The following is a 12804-nucleotide window of genomic DNA, read 5'->3' as shown; positions in this document are numbered from 1 at the left end:
CAAGTAACAATTTTGTGTCTGTGCGAGTAACAATTCTCTGGCACTCAGTAACAATTCTGTCTGTCCCTGAGTAACAATTCTCTGGCACTCAGTAACAATTCTGTCTGTCCCTGAGTAACAATTCTCTGGCACTCAGTAACAATTCTGTCTGTCCCTGAGTATGAATTCTGTGGCCCTGAGTAACAATTCTGTGTCTGTGCGAGTAACAATTCTGTGTCTGTGCAAGTAACAATTTTGTGTCTGTGCGAGTAACAATTCTCTGGCACTCAGTAACAATTCTGTCTGTCCCTGAGTAACAATTCTCTGGCACTCAGTAACAATTCTGTCTGTCCCTGAGTAACAATTCTCTGGCACTCAGTAACAATTCTGTCTGTCCCTGAGTAACAATTCTCTGGCACTCAGTAACAATTCTGTCTGTCCCTGAGTAACAATTCTCTGGCACTCAGTAACAATTCTGTCTGTCCCTGAGTATGAATTCTGTGGCCCTGAGTAACAATTCTGTGTCTGTGCGAGTAACAATTCTGTGTCTGTGCAAGTAACAATTTTGTGTCTGTGCGAGTAACAATTCTCTGGCACTCAGTAACAATTCTGTCTGTCCCTGAGTAACAATTCTCTGGCACTCAGTAACAATTCTGTCTGTCCCTGAGTAACAATTCTCTGGCACTCAGTAACAATTCTGTCTGTCCCTGAGTATGAATTCTGTGGCCCTGAGTAACAATTCTGTGTCTGTGCGAGTAACAATTCTGTGTCTGTGCAAGTAACAATTTTGTGTCTGTGCGAGTAACAATTCTCTGGCACTCAGTAACAATTCTGTCTGTCCCTGAGTAACAATTCTCTGGCACTCAGTAACAATTCTGTCTGTCCCTAAGTAACAATTCTCTGGCACTCAGTAACAATTCTGTCTGTCCCTGAGTATGAATTCTGTGGCCCTGAGTAACAATTCTGTGTCTGTGCGAGTAACAATTCTGTGTCTGTGCAAGTAACAATTTTGTGTCTGTGCGAGTAACAATTCTCTGGCACTCAGTAACAATTCTGTCTGTCCCTGAGTAACAATTCTCTGGCACTCAGTAACAATTCTGTCTGTCCCTGAGTAACAATTCTCTGGCACTCAGTAACAATTCTGTCTGTCCCTGAGTATGAATTCTGTGGCCCTGAGTAACAATTCTGTGTCTGTGCGAGTAACAATTCTGTGTCTGTGCAAGTAACAATTTTGTGTCTGTGCGAGTAACAATTCTCTGGCACTCAGTAACAATTCTGTCTGTCCCTGAGTAACAATTCTCTGGCACTCAGTAACAATTCTGTCTGTCCCTGAGTAACAATTCTCTGGCACTCAGTAACAATTCTGTCTGTCCCTGAGTAACAATTCTCTGGCACTCAGTAACAATTCTGTGTCTGTGCGAGTAACAATTCTGTGTCTGTGCAAGTAACAATTTTGTGTCTGTGCGAGTAACAATTCTCTGGCACTCAGTAACAATTCTGTCTGTCCCTGAGTAACAATTCTCTGGCACTCAGTAACAATTCTGTCTGTCCCTGAGTAACAATTCTCTGGCACTCAGTAACAATTCTGTCTGTCCCTGAGTATGAATTCTGTGGCCCTGAGTAACAATTCTGTGTCTGTGCGAGTAACAATTCTGTGTCTGTGCAAGTAACAATTTTGTGTCTGTGCGAGTAACAATTCTCTGGCACTCAGTAACAATTCTGTCTGTCCCTGAGTAACAATTCTCTGGCACTCAGTAACAATTCTGTCTGTCCCTGAGTAACAATTCTCTGGCACTCAGTAACAATTCTGTCTGTCCCTGAGTATGAATTCTGTGGCCCTGAGTAACAATTCTGTGTCTGTGCGAGTAACAATTCTGTGTCTGTGCAAGTAACAATTTTGTGTCTGTGCGAGTAACAATTCTCTGGCACTCAGTAACAATTCTGTCTGTCCCTGAGTAACAATTCTCTGGCACTCAGTAACAATTCTGTCTGTCCCTGAGTAACAATTCTCTGGCACTCAGTAACAATTCTGTCTGTCCCTGAGTAACAATTCTCTGGCACTCAGTAACAATTCTGTCTGTCCCTGAGTATGAATTCTGTGGCCCTGAGTAACAATTCTGTCTGTGCGAGTAACAATTCTGTGTCTGTGCAAGTAACAATTTTGTGTCTGTGCGAGTAACAATTCTCTGGCACTCAGTAACAATTCTGTCTGTCCCTGAGTAACAATTCTCTGGCACTCAGTAACAATTCTGTCTGTCCCTGAGTAACAATTCTCTGGCACTCAGTAACAATTCTGTCTGTCCCTGAGTAACAATTCTCTGGCACTCAGTAACAATTCTGTCTGTCCCTGAGTAACAATTCTGTCTGTCCCTGAGAATGAATTCTGTGGCCCTGAGTAAGAATTCTCTGGCACTCAGTAACAATTCTGTCTGTCCCTGAGTAACAATTCTCTGGCACTCAGTAACAATTCTGTCTGTCCCTGAGTAAAAATTCTGTGGCCCTAATAACGTTTCTGTGGCCCTAAGTAACAATTCTCTGGCACTGAGTGAAAATTCTGTCTGTCCCTGAGTATGAATTCTGTGGCCCTAACTAGCGTTTCTTTGTCCCTAAATAACGATTCTGTGGCCCTCATTAACAAGTCTGTGTCCCTGAGTAATGGTTCTCTGTCCCTAAGTAACTTCTCTCTGTCCCCAATTCTCGTTTCTGTGGCCCTAACTCTGTCCCTGTCCCTAGTACAGAGCGGTCTGCCTCTGTTCAATGACTGCAGGCAAATGAAGATTTCCAAAATGGCCGCTATATATACCTCGACCATTACACAGTGCTGGCTGGCTGGCTGCTGATTGGCTGATGCGATCACATGTCGTTGAGGAATGCATTATGGGGCAGCGCGCCTTGTCTGCGCGCCTTCCCCGACATCCCCGCTCCGTCGCCGCACATGTCAGCCGCCATTTTCGGAAAAATTTCGATTCGCGCGTCCGAATTAGGCTGTTTTTCGGATTCGGCACGAATCGAAATTTTTCCGATATTCGACTCGAATTCCACTTCGGATACTTCGATTCGCTCATCTCTAGTTGTCACCATAAATCCTGTATAATAATAATAATATATAAATCCTGTATAATAATAATATATAAATCCTGTATAATAATAATAATAATAATATTTTTTTAAAAAAAGGGTCTGTAGCTGTTGCCTGTGTTGGAAAATACTAGTTTGTGCATGAAATGTGTACACAGTAGTGACGTTAATAATACATAGTTAACCTTCTTTCAGCTAATTACTGTTCAGCGTGTATGTTACACATCTAAGTGGTTTTCCTTCAAGTCAGTTAGATCTTGGTTGACCAAGATGTCATTCTATACATATACATAAATGGAACCGAGCCCCTGAGATTTGATGTGCATTGTTTTGATAAATATCTTTTTGAGGGTTTGACCTAATTACACAAAATAGAAGCTGCTGAGCGCCCCTAACACCTTTTATGAAGACAAAAGACCACAGGCAGGAAATGCAATGTAAAAAAAAAAAAAATAAAAATGCTTTGCCTATTCTCCTGTACAATACAGTGCAATGTATTTCCATCTATAGCCGGCCTGTAGAAACCATTCACATGCTAATGCCACAACAAGCTGCCCTTCTTTACATGTAAAGCAGAAATCTAGGCCCTCTCAAGCTGTTGTCGGATTTCAGCCAAAACAGAATCTAGATTTCCTTTTCCGATAGAGGGGAAAAAAAAAAAAAAAAAAAAACAGGATACAGAAATGCACTTTAAATGAACACACACGTGTATTCTCCGCTATGCAAGCACTCTGCATATGACAAAAAAAAAGAGTTATTAACATATTCACCCCCACACCACCTCTTGTGCGGATGGATTATATCTACATATGAGTAGAATGCATACTTTTCCCATAAATTAGAAATTCTAATCAGGCTGTTATATAGTGTCTTCGGGTAAGATTATACCCGGCTCCTAACAATACAAGCCATTATCCATTTATGGCTCTGCTATATTACGCTTCGCTCTGATTTACATTCTTTACTGAGCTCTTGGATAATCACTAAGTATTGTTAGGGTGATGGGACAACATTTTTTTGTAGCCTGTCTGGTTGGAGAAATGTGCAAGAAGTTGCCGTGCTGTAAAAATAAATTCTATCAAAAATATTATATATTTGTTTTCTATAAGTATACACATGTTCACAGAAACAATTGAGTACTGTCCGTGATACTTTTTTTATTTGCACTAATACAATTTTGAGGACAAGCTTTCGGGGGATGTCCCATGTTCACAGAAAGGCAGCAATTATGCACTGTACAGTACGTAGACGAGGCCGAAATGCATTACTTCTACCCAAAATGGGGAGCAACTTATTTTAAGACTTTGTTATCCCAACATTTCATCTGGCTGATACACGTCTGTTGTACCCAGGGTGCTGCCGCTAGGCGAACTAGGCAGCCTAGGGTGCAGCCACGGCCGCTGGGAGGGAGGAGATGGGGAAGTGTCCAGCAAAAGTAACAAGTCGGTGGTAGAAGTGGCAAGCCGGCCGTCTGCTGTGGCAAGGCTGGATGACAGGACTGTTTGTTACAGAAATGACAGCTGGCGGGAGAGGATGTGACATGCTGGCTGGTTGCGGTAGCAAGGCTGGATGACAGGACTGCTTGTTACAGAAATGACAGCTGGCGGGAGAGGATATGACATGCTGGCTGGTTGCGGTAGCAAGGCTGGATGATAGGACTGCTTGTTACAGAAATGACAGCTGGCGGGAGAGGATGTGACATGCTGGCTGGTTGCGGTAGCAAGGCTGGATGACAGGACTGCTTGTTACAGAAATGACAGCTGGCGGGAGAGAGATATGACATGCTGGCTGGTTGCGGTAGAAAGGCTGGATGACAGGACTGCTTGTTACAGAAATGACAGCTGGCGGGAGAGAGATATGACATGCTGGCTGGTTGCGGTAGAAAGGCTGGATGACAGGACTGCTTGTTACAAAAATGACAGCTGGCGGGAGAACGATGTGACATGCCGGCTGGTTGCGGTAGCAAGGCTGGATAACAGGACTGCTTGTTACAAAAATGACAGCTGGCGGGAGAGGATGTGACATGCTGGCTGGTTGCGGTAGCAAGGCTGGATAACAGTACTGTTTGTTACAGAAATGACAGCTGGCGGGAGAGGGATGTGACATGCCGGCTGGTTGCGTTAGCAAGGCTGGATGAGAGGACTACTTGTTATAGAAATGATGCTGGCTGTGAGACCAGAGTACTACTGGGAGAGGGGGGGACACTAAAACAGCACTGCAGGAGCGGAAATGATGCAGCAGCGATGCAGGCTATAGGAACGGGAGTGATGCTGGCAGGGGTTGGGAATTAAACTGAGGTAGGGCGATGGAGAGGGAATCTTGCTGGCTGGTGAATGGGAAGAGGACAATGGTGAAATCCGGTGGGGGGGGAGTGCATTGGAAGATGGGATACCAGCCAGACAGAAGGATACCTGAGTGTCAGCTATGTTAGCTGAGGCAGCATTGAGAAGCTAAATTGGCACCACTGGGAGGGTAAACAAAAAAAAAAAAAAGGATTTGTGACAAAACATGCATAGGGCGGAACCGGAAGTCGTGACGTCACCACGCATGCACTATCCCGATTGCACTGTAGGGTTTGTAGTTTTCAGATGCCGATTTTACATACGGCTTTTAGCATTTTTTTTTACTGCAATAAAGAACCTTACCAAAGGATTTTACATTATGCAGGATTGGTGCTCCGTGCTTTCTTCATCTTTGGGGATCCTGAGAGGTGGAGGATCTGTGTGCAAAGGCCCAGGGGAGGATCTCAGATTTCATCAGTGAGATTTTATCTCCACATGCGCTTTCTGACTTCTCAGTAATTGAGAGTCACACATGCTCTGGCAAGCTTGTATGTATACTGGGTGTAAGGAATTCAGGATCCACTTATTTGGTGTTGGACTCTGCAGTTTATACACAAACTTTTGCTTTATGCACAGACTTTCTGTTGGCACGTTGTGAGATTTGGTTCAACTTTACATGTGTTTTATTATTTTCCTTACTCTCTTACTTACTCATTCAGCTTGTCAGCGCAGTATGTGTTGACTAAAATAAGGGTTATAACCCCTGGATTTTTTTTCACCATCTGTCCCATTGCAGAGATTTCCCTTCACTTCCTGTCCTATAGCCAAATAGAAAGTGACAGGAAAATCCCTGCAAAGGAAATTCCTTGGGGACCCCATTGGAAGATTTCCCCTCTATTACTTTTTTCGGGACAACCCAAAATTTGGGACTTTCTTTTACTTAAAATTTCAACAATAATGGTAAACAGGACAAATAGAGAGGGAGAATCTCCTTAATGAGGGCACAGACAGCAACAAAACTTGAAAGGTGTTCGAATCCCTCTGCACTTTTTCGGCCAAACTTCTCCTGTTGGTCACAGGGGTGCACTTAGTTCTGCACTCCTGCGACCCAGATTAAGCCAACAGCGGGCTAAAGTCATCTGTCAGCTAACCTCACAGAGCCACTCAAGGCTATGCAGAGATCCTGACAATAATGTCAGGATCTGCCCAGATGCCTGACCAGCAGCTAGCTCAGCTTCTCAGTATGACACTGAAAGCCTGAGACAGCTGTTCTTGCCCACCTCCACAGTCCGGTGCTCCTGTGAGTGCTGGAGGGGAAGAGCACATAGTGGTGACTGATGGACTGATGGATCCCTCAGCTCTCTGTGTACAGCCAGAAGGGACAGCTGTAGCATCAGATCAATGCTGCAGCCATCTAGGCGAGTATGATTTTTTTCTCTTTACTTCCCGTGCTTCTCTTTTAAAAGGCATGGCACAGCTTTGACAAAAGTTAAATCATGCCCTTGCTATAGGTGTAGGCCAGGGGTGGATTGACAGTTCAGACACGAGGGCCCGAGGTCAGTAGGGGGCCCCATGAGATGCCCCTGTTACCTTCTATAAGCTTTTTTGGGTGTGCTTTGAGTGTGGACAAAGACACAGGGGCCCCATGATCCCCTATTGCTCGGGGGCCCCATGAGTTGTCCGTCCGCCCCTGGTGTAGGCCATTTACGTACTTTCCGAAGCCTGGCTAAAAACTAGAGATTACAACATCTTGTTGCTAAGGGGTATGGAAGCTCATCCCTGTGATGGTGGGTTAAGCGGTACTGGCTGCAAGAAACATCCTAGCAAAAAGGCAGTGCAGGATGATGCCACCTCTGTTTTTCAGTCAGGCTTTGGGAGGTATGTAAATGGCCTACACCTACTATTAAACTTTGGTCAAAGCAGTGTCCAGACAAGGTCATCAAGCAGCCAGGGTAAAGATGCTAAACTGCACTCCACCATTTATGATGTGCGAGCTTAGGGGATCCTACGCCCAGCAGTCACAAATCTCTGCCGCTATCCTACTCGCTACAGTAAACCTTTGCGCCCAGGGCAGTCGCCCTTTTCGCCCACTCCTTCTCCCAGGCCCTGGGTCAAAGCTGCACAGTTTGTTTTTATCTACAGGCAGCCCTTCGCTGCACAGTGTTTTGGTAAAGGTGAACTAACCCTTTACGTCGTCAAGACAGGCACAAAAATAGCTAGGTTGTACAATGGCTGAAATCTACCAGCTCTATTTTTCCGCTGACATCTGTTGCCAGGATTACTTTTCTAAAGGTTCACTGGATTTTCCTTATATAAGTGACTCATTCAAAATTGAATGCGTTTATTATGCTTATCCTATTGAAGAAAAAAGAAGGGAGTACAAACACTGACAATGGGCGCGCGGTGCGTCTGGGCAGACAGATCAACGAAGAGCCTTCTGACACTTTTTTGTGTTTGTTTTTAAATTCTTTTTTTTTTCCCAAGGACATAGGTGTGGACAGAGCATACCAACACGTGTCTTGTGGACACAGCATACATTACAGACGTCAGAAGGGCAATATATAAGTTATCTTAACCGAAAATAGATAGGCATTTCAGCTATGATGTTCAAATAAATATTGAGAAGACCAACATCCCAGTCCTTGTCCAATTGTTCAACAAGATAGTAAGAATGTAGAAGGTTCAAATAAACAGAAAAAAAGATCAAGGGATGTGAAATAGAAAAAAAAAAACCTGAAGGAAGCCCCTGGAAATTAGAGTTAATAGAAAAATATCAGAGGTATTGGGTAGAGCAATGGTCTCCAAACTGCGGCCTGGGGGCCAGATGTGGCTCTTTGCTGGCCCTTATCTTGTCCTTTAGGCATTATTCCACCAGCTGTCACCAATGATGGGGCACCATTCCCCCTACTGACACCATCAATGGGGCACTATTCCTCCCATTAAAACCAATGATGGGGCACTGATGTCGGGACTTTTCTACTCCCACTGGCCCCCCTAATACCTGAAGGATGGTAAACTGGTCCTTTGCCTGGTAAGTATGGAGACCCCTGGGGTAAAGGATTGGGGTAGGGAAGGTAAGGCAAGGAGAAAGTGATGGGGAAGGGGGGGGGGTGCTGGATACTTCTGAGTTTTAAATATATTTTAGATTTTGGTGGTGGGGGGGTTGGTTAGTAGTGTCTTTCCTAAAGTATGCACAAAGAACACTGATCTCCTAGATTGTAAGCTCCCAGGATCAGGGCCCTCCTAACCCTCTTGTATTGAACTGTATTGTTGCTGTATTGCCTCCCATTATATTGTAAAGCGCTGAGCAAACTGTTGGCGCCATAAATCCTGTATTATAATAATAATGCATGAAAATTCATCATGACAAAAAGTGAAGAATGTACCTGAAAATTCATGACACATTCAAAAGGCATAGATCTAAATGAGCCAATAAATGTCAACTGAATTGGAAATTTGGGTGACTATGAAGGAGCGCCCAGTGTCAAGAAAGTCTATTATGGTGAATTAGCCCTAAAGAAGGGGGAGGATGTTACTCAGAAACACGTTGGCTTTGCCTGTACTTATATGTTTTCAATAAATGTTTCAACAATTCATCTAAAAGAAGTATGGGCTTTAAAAAGAAAAAAAATTATACTCACCTAGGTGGATGCAGCATCGATCTGTCCCTTTCCAGCTCTACACTGAGAACTGAGCGATCAAACACTACTAATCGCTCAGATCTCCTCTCTGCTGTGAGCAGAGAGTGGTGTCTGTCAGCTCTCTGCTCCACCCCTCCAATGCTGGGCTGTGGAGGGGGCAGGAGCAGCTGGCTCAGGCTCTGATTGCTGAGAGGCTGAGCCAGGTGCAAGTCCAAGCTTCTGGGTGGATCCCAACCATATGGTCCGGATCTTTTCAGAGCCTGGACTGGCGCTGCGACATCAGCCGATAACGGGCTTTAGCCCACTGTTGGCTGAAAAGGGGTCACAGGAGTGCAGAACGAACTGCACTCCATAGGACATGTATAGCTAAAAAAGCTTTGGCTACGCTTCTCCTTTAAGTGAGTCTATTTTCACACGGCTGCTCCTTCATATTCACCCAAGTATCTTCTGCTGAAACTACCCCATCATCTTGTCAGAAAGGCAGCAGTCCCAGACCCCCAAGAAAAGTCTATCACCACCATCCACCATTGGGTTTCAACCTGCGGGAAGTGATTACTTCCATACTCTCCATGGAGGTATCTACCAGTAACCGGTCACCGATTAAACCAGCCCAGTGCCGTCTCCCACTAACCTCAAATACTGAATGGGAAAGGATATAAAACAACTGCAAATAACTGTGTATGTGGACCCATCACTGGCAATACTGAAAATATCTGTGACCAACACAGTCTCGTTTTAACTCCACCAAGACTTATAGCACACCCACATATCATGTTACCATCAGTAACACATTCTCTTCTATAATTAAAGGTTTAAAACGCTTGTTGTGGCTCTTCACCTGTTGTTGTCCCTATATCATACTTGTCAAAAGCTGAATGGTCGACTTCTGCTGGATTGGCTGCAGTACACACAGGCTGAATATCAGACAGTTTCTATTGAACCAGTTAATGCGCTTCGACATTTGGCCCATGTGTACTAGACATTACTGCGCATAGGACACAGCATCATCGGGACAAAGCACCGACACAGTTTAATATGCTTCGGGTATTACTAAACACAATGAGAGATCGGTACTGATCACTCATCGTGTTCATTCAGTAAAGGAAGTAGCTAGTAAATGTGATGTATTTACCGGACCTTTCCCGCACTCTCCATCCTGAAGGATCCTTTTTTTTTTTTTTAAGTCCGCAAACGTGCGAAATAACGAAAAACCCGTAAGTGTTCACAAAAAAACTGCAAGTGCAAAACACCACACGAAAAAGTGCACTTAGGGGTGTGCTCTGTCCTTCCCCCGAAGGGGATGGACCACTACCCTGATCCCCCGGGGCACGAAGCTCCTGACAGGGACAAGGTTCCCATTTGGTCCACCTAGCCAAAAGGCCTGGCGGACCACCGTTCCTTGTGGCCAGCCGAAGCCAGCCATGGTCAGGGGGCTCTCCCGAAGAGAAAACCTCTGAAGGATCCTATTGTGTGCTTGCAGCTGCCTATGGGAAGGAGAGGAGGGAGGCTGGCAGCACTGTGGCGGTGGGGGGCCTGGGCAGCAGGGGGTAACTTATGGTGTACAGGGAGGGTGATGGGTGTGGCGGAAGCGGACAATTACTGGAACCGATCCCCGGTATGACTCTCTTTGCAGCAGCTGAAACCCAGCAGGAGGGAGAGGAGAAAAAGCCAGCTTTCAGCTGCTGCAGAGACAGCCATACAGGGGATCAGTTCCAGTAATTGCCGCCCCTCCCCAAAGTGCCGTTCAGCCTCCCTGCCCACGTCTGATTTACCCAGCTGCCTGGGCCCCCCTGTCGGCCTGGGCCCCGTACAGGAGGACTGGTGGTACCCCCTAAACTATGGCCTTGCCCTCTCTGAGCCTAAACACTCAGAACCAAGCTGCTAGCACACTAGAGCAACACAGCAAGCAGACTCTAAGACTTTCCCCCCCACAGACTTGGCTACAACCTTTGTTATTGTGATACTAAAACTAGTAGATCTACTGGGGCACGTGGGGGGCAGCTGAAGGCAACTGGACCACTGGGCCAGGCAATCTAATTTCGGGCCTAGTGATCAACATTGCCAGATATAACTGCACTTCGCTTTCACTTTGATGCTTATTTTTTTTCTGTAAAAATTCTTGGAAGAAGGTAAAGGAAAAACAAGAGGGGAAGGTTACAGCTTATTTGTACATTCCAGTGTCACGTTATAAAAGCACAGAAAGCAAACACAGAGTTTGTTTGTTCCCTACATTGCCTTCTGGGATAAGCTGCATAGCTAGCAAATATCAGGTCATGTAAGACCATCCTTGGAGAGCCGTACGCCAACCTAGGTCATTCTAAATGTTATTTGGAAGCATGAAATAAACATTTCTGAGCCCGGTAGAAAGATACGATATTTCACACACACCTTCCCTTCCATGTGTTTAGGACAGGCAGGCAACCACGCCACAGACATTTCCATAGTGGATCAATGCTGAAGACATTCCTAGAATCAACGACATTCCTCCATCTTGTTGGCCATACTTTAGGAGTTTGAGACCCTGTTGGCTTTCCAAATTGACACGTCATACCAACACTTGAGAGGCTAGAAACAAATGGCTCATCTCTGATTCACAATTCTGAAAATTAGACAAAAATTTCTCAACTGCATGCAGGGGCGGACTGACAACTCATGGGGCCCTCGGGCAATAGGGGATCATGGGGCCCCTGTGTCCTTGCCCACACTCAAAAAAAGCCTATAAAAAAAGGTAATCATTAGTGCAGAGATCTCCAAACTGTGGCACTGGGGCCAGATGTGGCCCTTTTATTGCCTTTATCCAGCCCTTGGGACAATATCCCTCCCACTGACACCTACAATGGGGCATGATTTTTGCCACCAACACCAAGAATGCAGCACTATTCCTTCCACTGGCATCAAGGATGAGGCACTATTCCTCCCACTAACCCAAAATATTCCTCCACCTGATACTAAAGATGGCTCATTGTTTACCCTCAATGATGCCTGGACATTTTCTACTCCAAGTGGCTCCCCAAAAGCCTGAAGGACAGTAAACTGGCCCTTTGTTTAAAAAGTTTGGAGACCCCTGCATTAGTGGGTCAAATTGACGATTGTTGTCAACCGCAGTGAGGAGAAAATTCAAAGGAGCAGGACAGAAAATGTTTCTTAACAGTACGAATTTCTTTCAGTGTATGTGGTTTTCATTCGGTAAAGTCCATTCCAGGGGCGGACTGACAACTCATGGGGCCCCCGGTCAATAGGGGATCATGGGGCCCCTGTGTCCTTGCCCAAACTCAAAAAAGCCTATGAAAAAGGTACCAGGGGCATCTCATGGGGCCCCCTACTGACCCCGGGCCCTCGAGTTTTCAAATGGTCAGTCCACCCGACTGCATGATCTATTCTAAGATCAATCTGGTGTCCAGAATTCAGCTACTACGACAACGATAGCTCAGGATTGTCCCTTCCACATAAACCAAATGTTGTCAGTAAGACTATTGTTTTATTTAAAGTAGTCAACAACATAACTGGAGGACTTATAGTTTGCCCTGTTTATTGTGTATCATAAAGAATTGCCTTTATTTCAGAAAAATAGTTGTTTTTGCCATTTCCATTCTTTGCGCATCTCAGTGGTGTTAATCTCCACTTCCCATCGATGTGCAGTACAGAAACTGTTGCGTGGCAATGTTCAGGGTTTCCAGAAGGCCATTCACTTTACAAGGGAATCTTCCTTCTAAAACTCAGAAATTAAATATGAACAAAGCATATCCCTCTATATTGTGTACTTGTCTCAATTCAGAGCACTAAGTGTCATTTCAGTCTGCACCCTCCTTCCTCTGCTATCAGCA

Source organism: Staurois parvus, unplaced genomic scaffold, assembly GCF_062004578.1.
Source record: "Staurois parvus isolate SC_StPar_1 unplaced genomic scaffold, SC_StPar_1.0 ptg001862l, whole genome shotgun sequence".
Lineage (NCBI taxonomy): Eukaryota > Metazoa > Chordata > Amphibia > Anura > Ranidae > Staurois > Staurois parvus.
Note: the sequence above shows the minus strand (reverse complement) of the source record.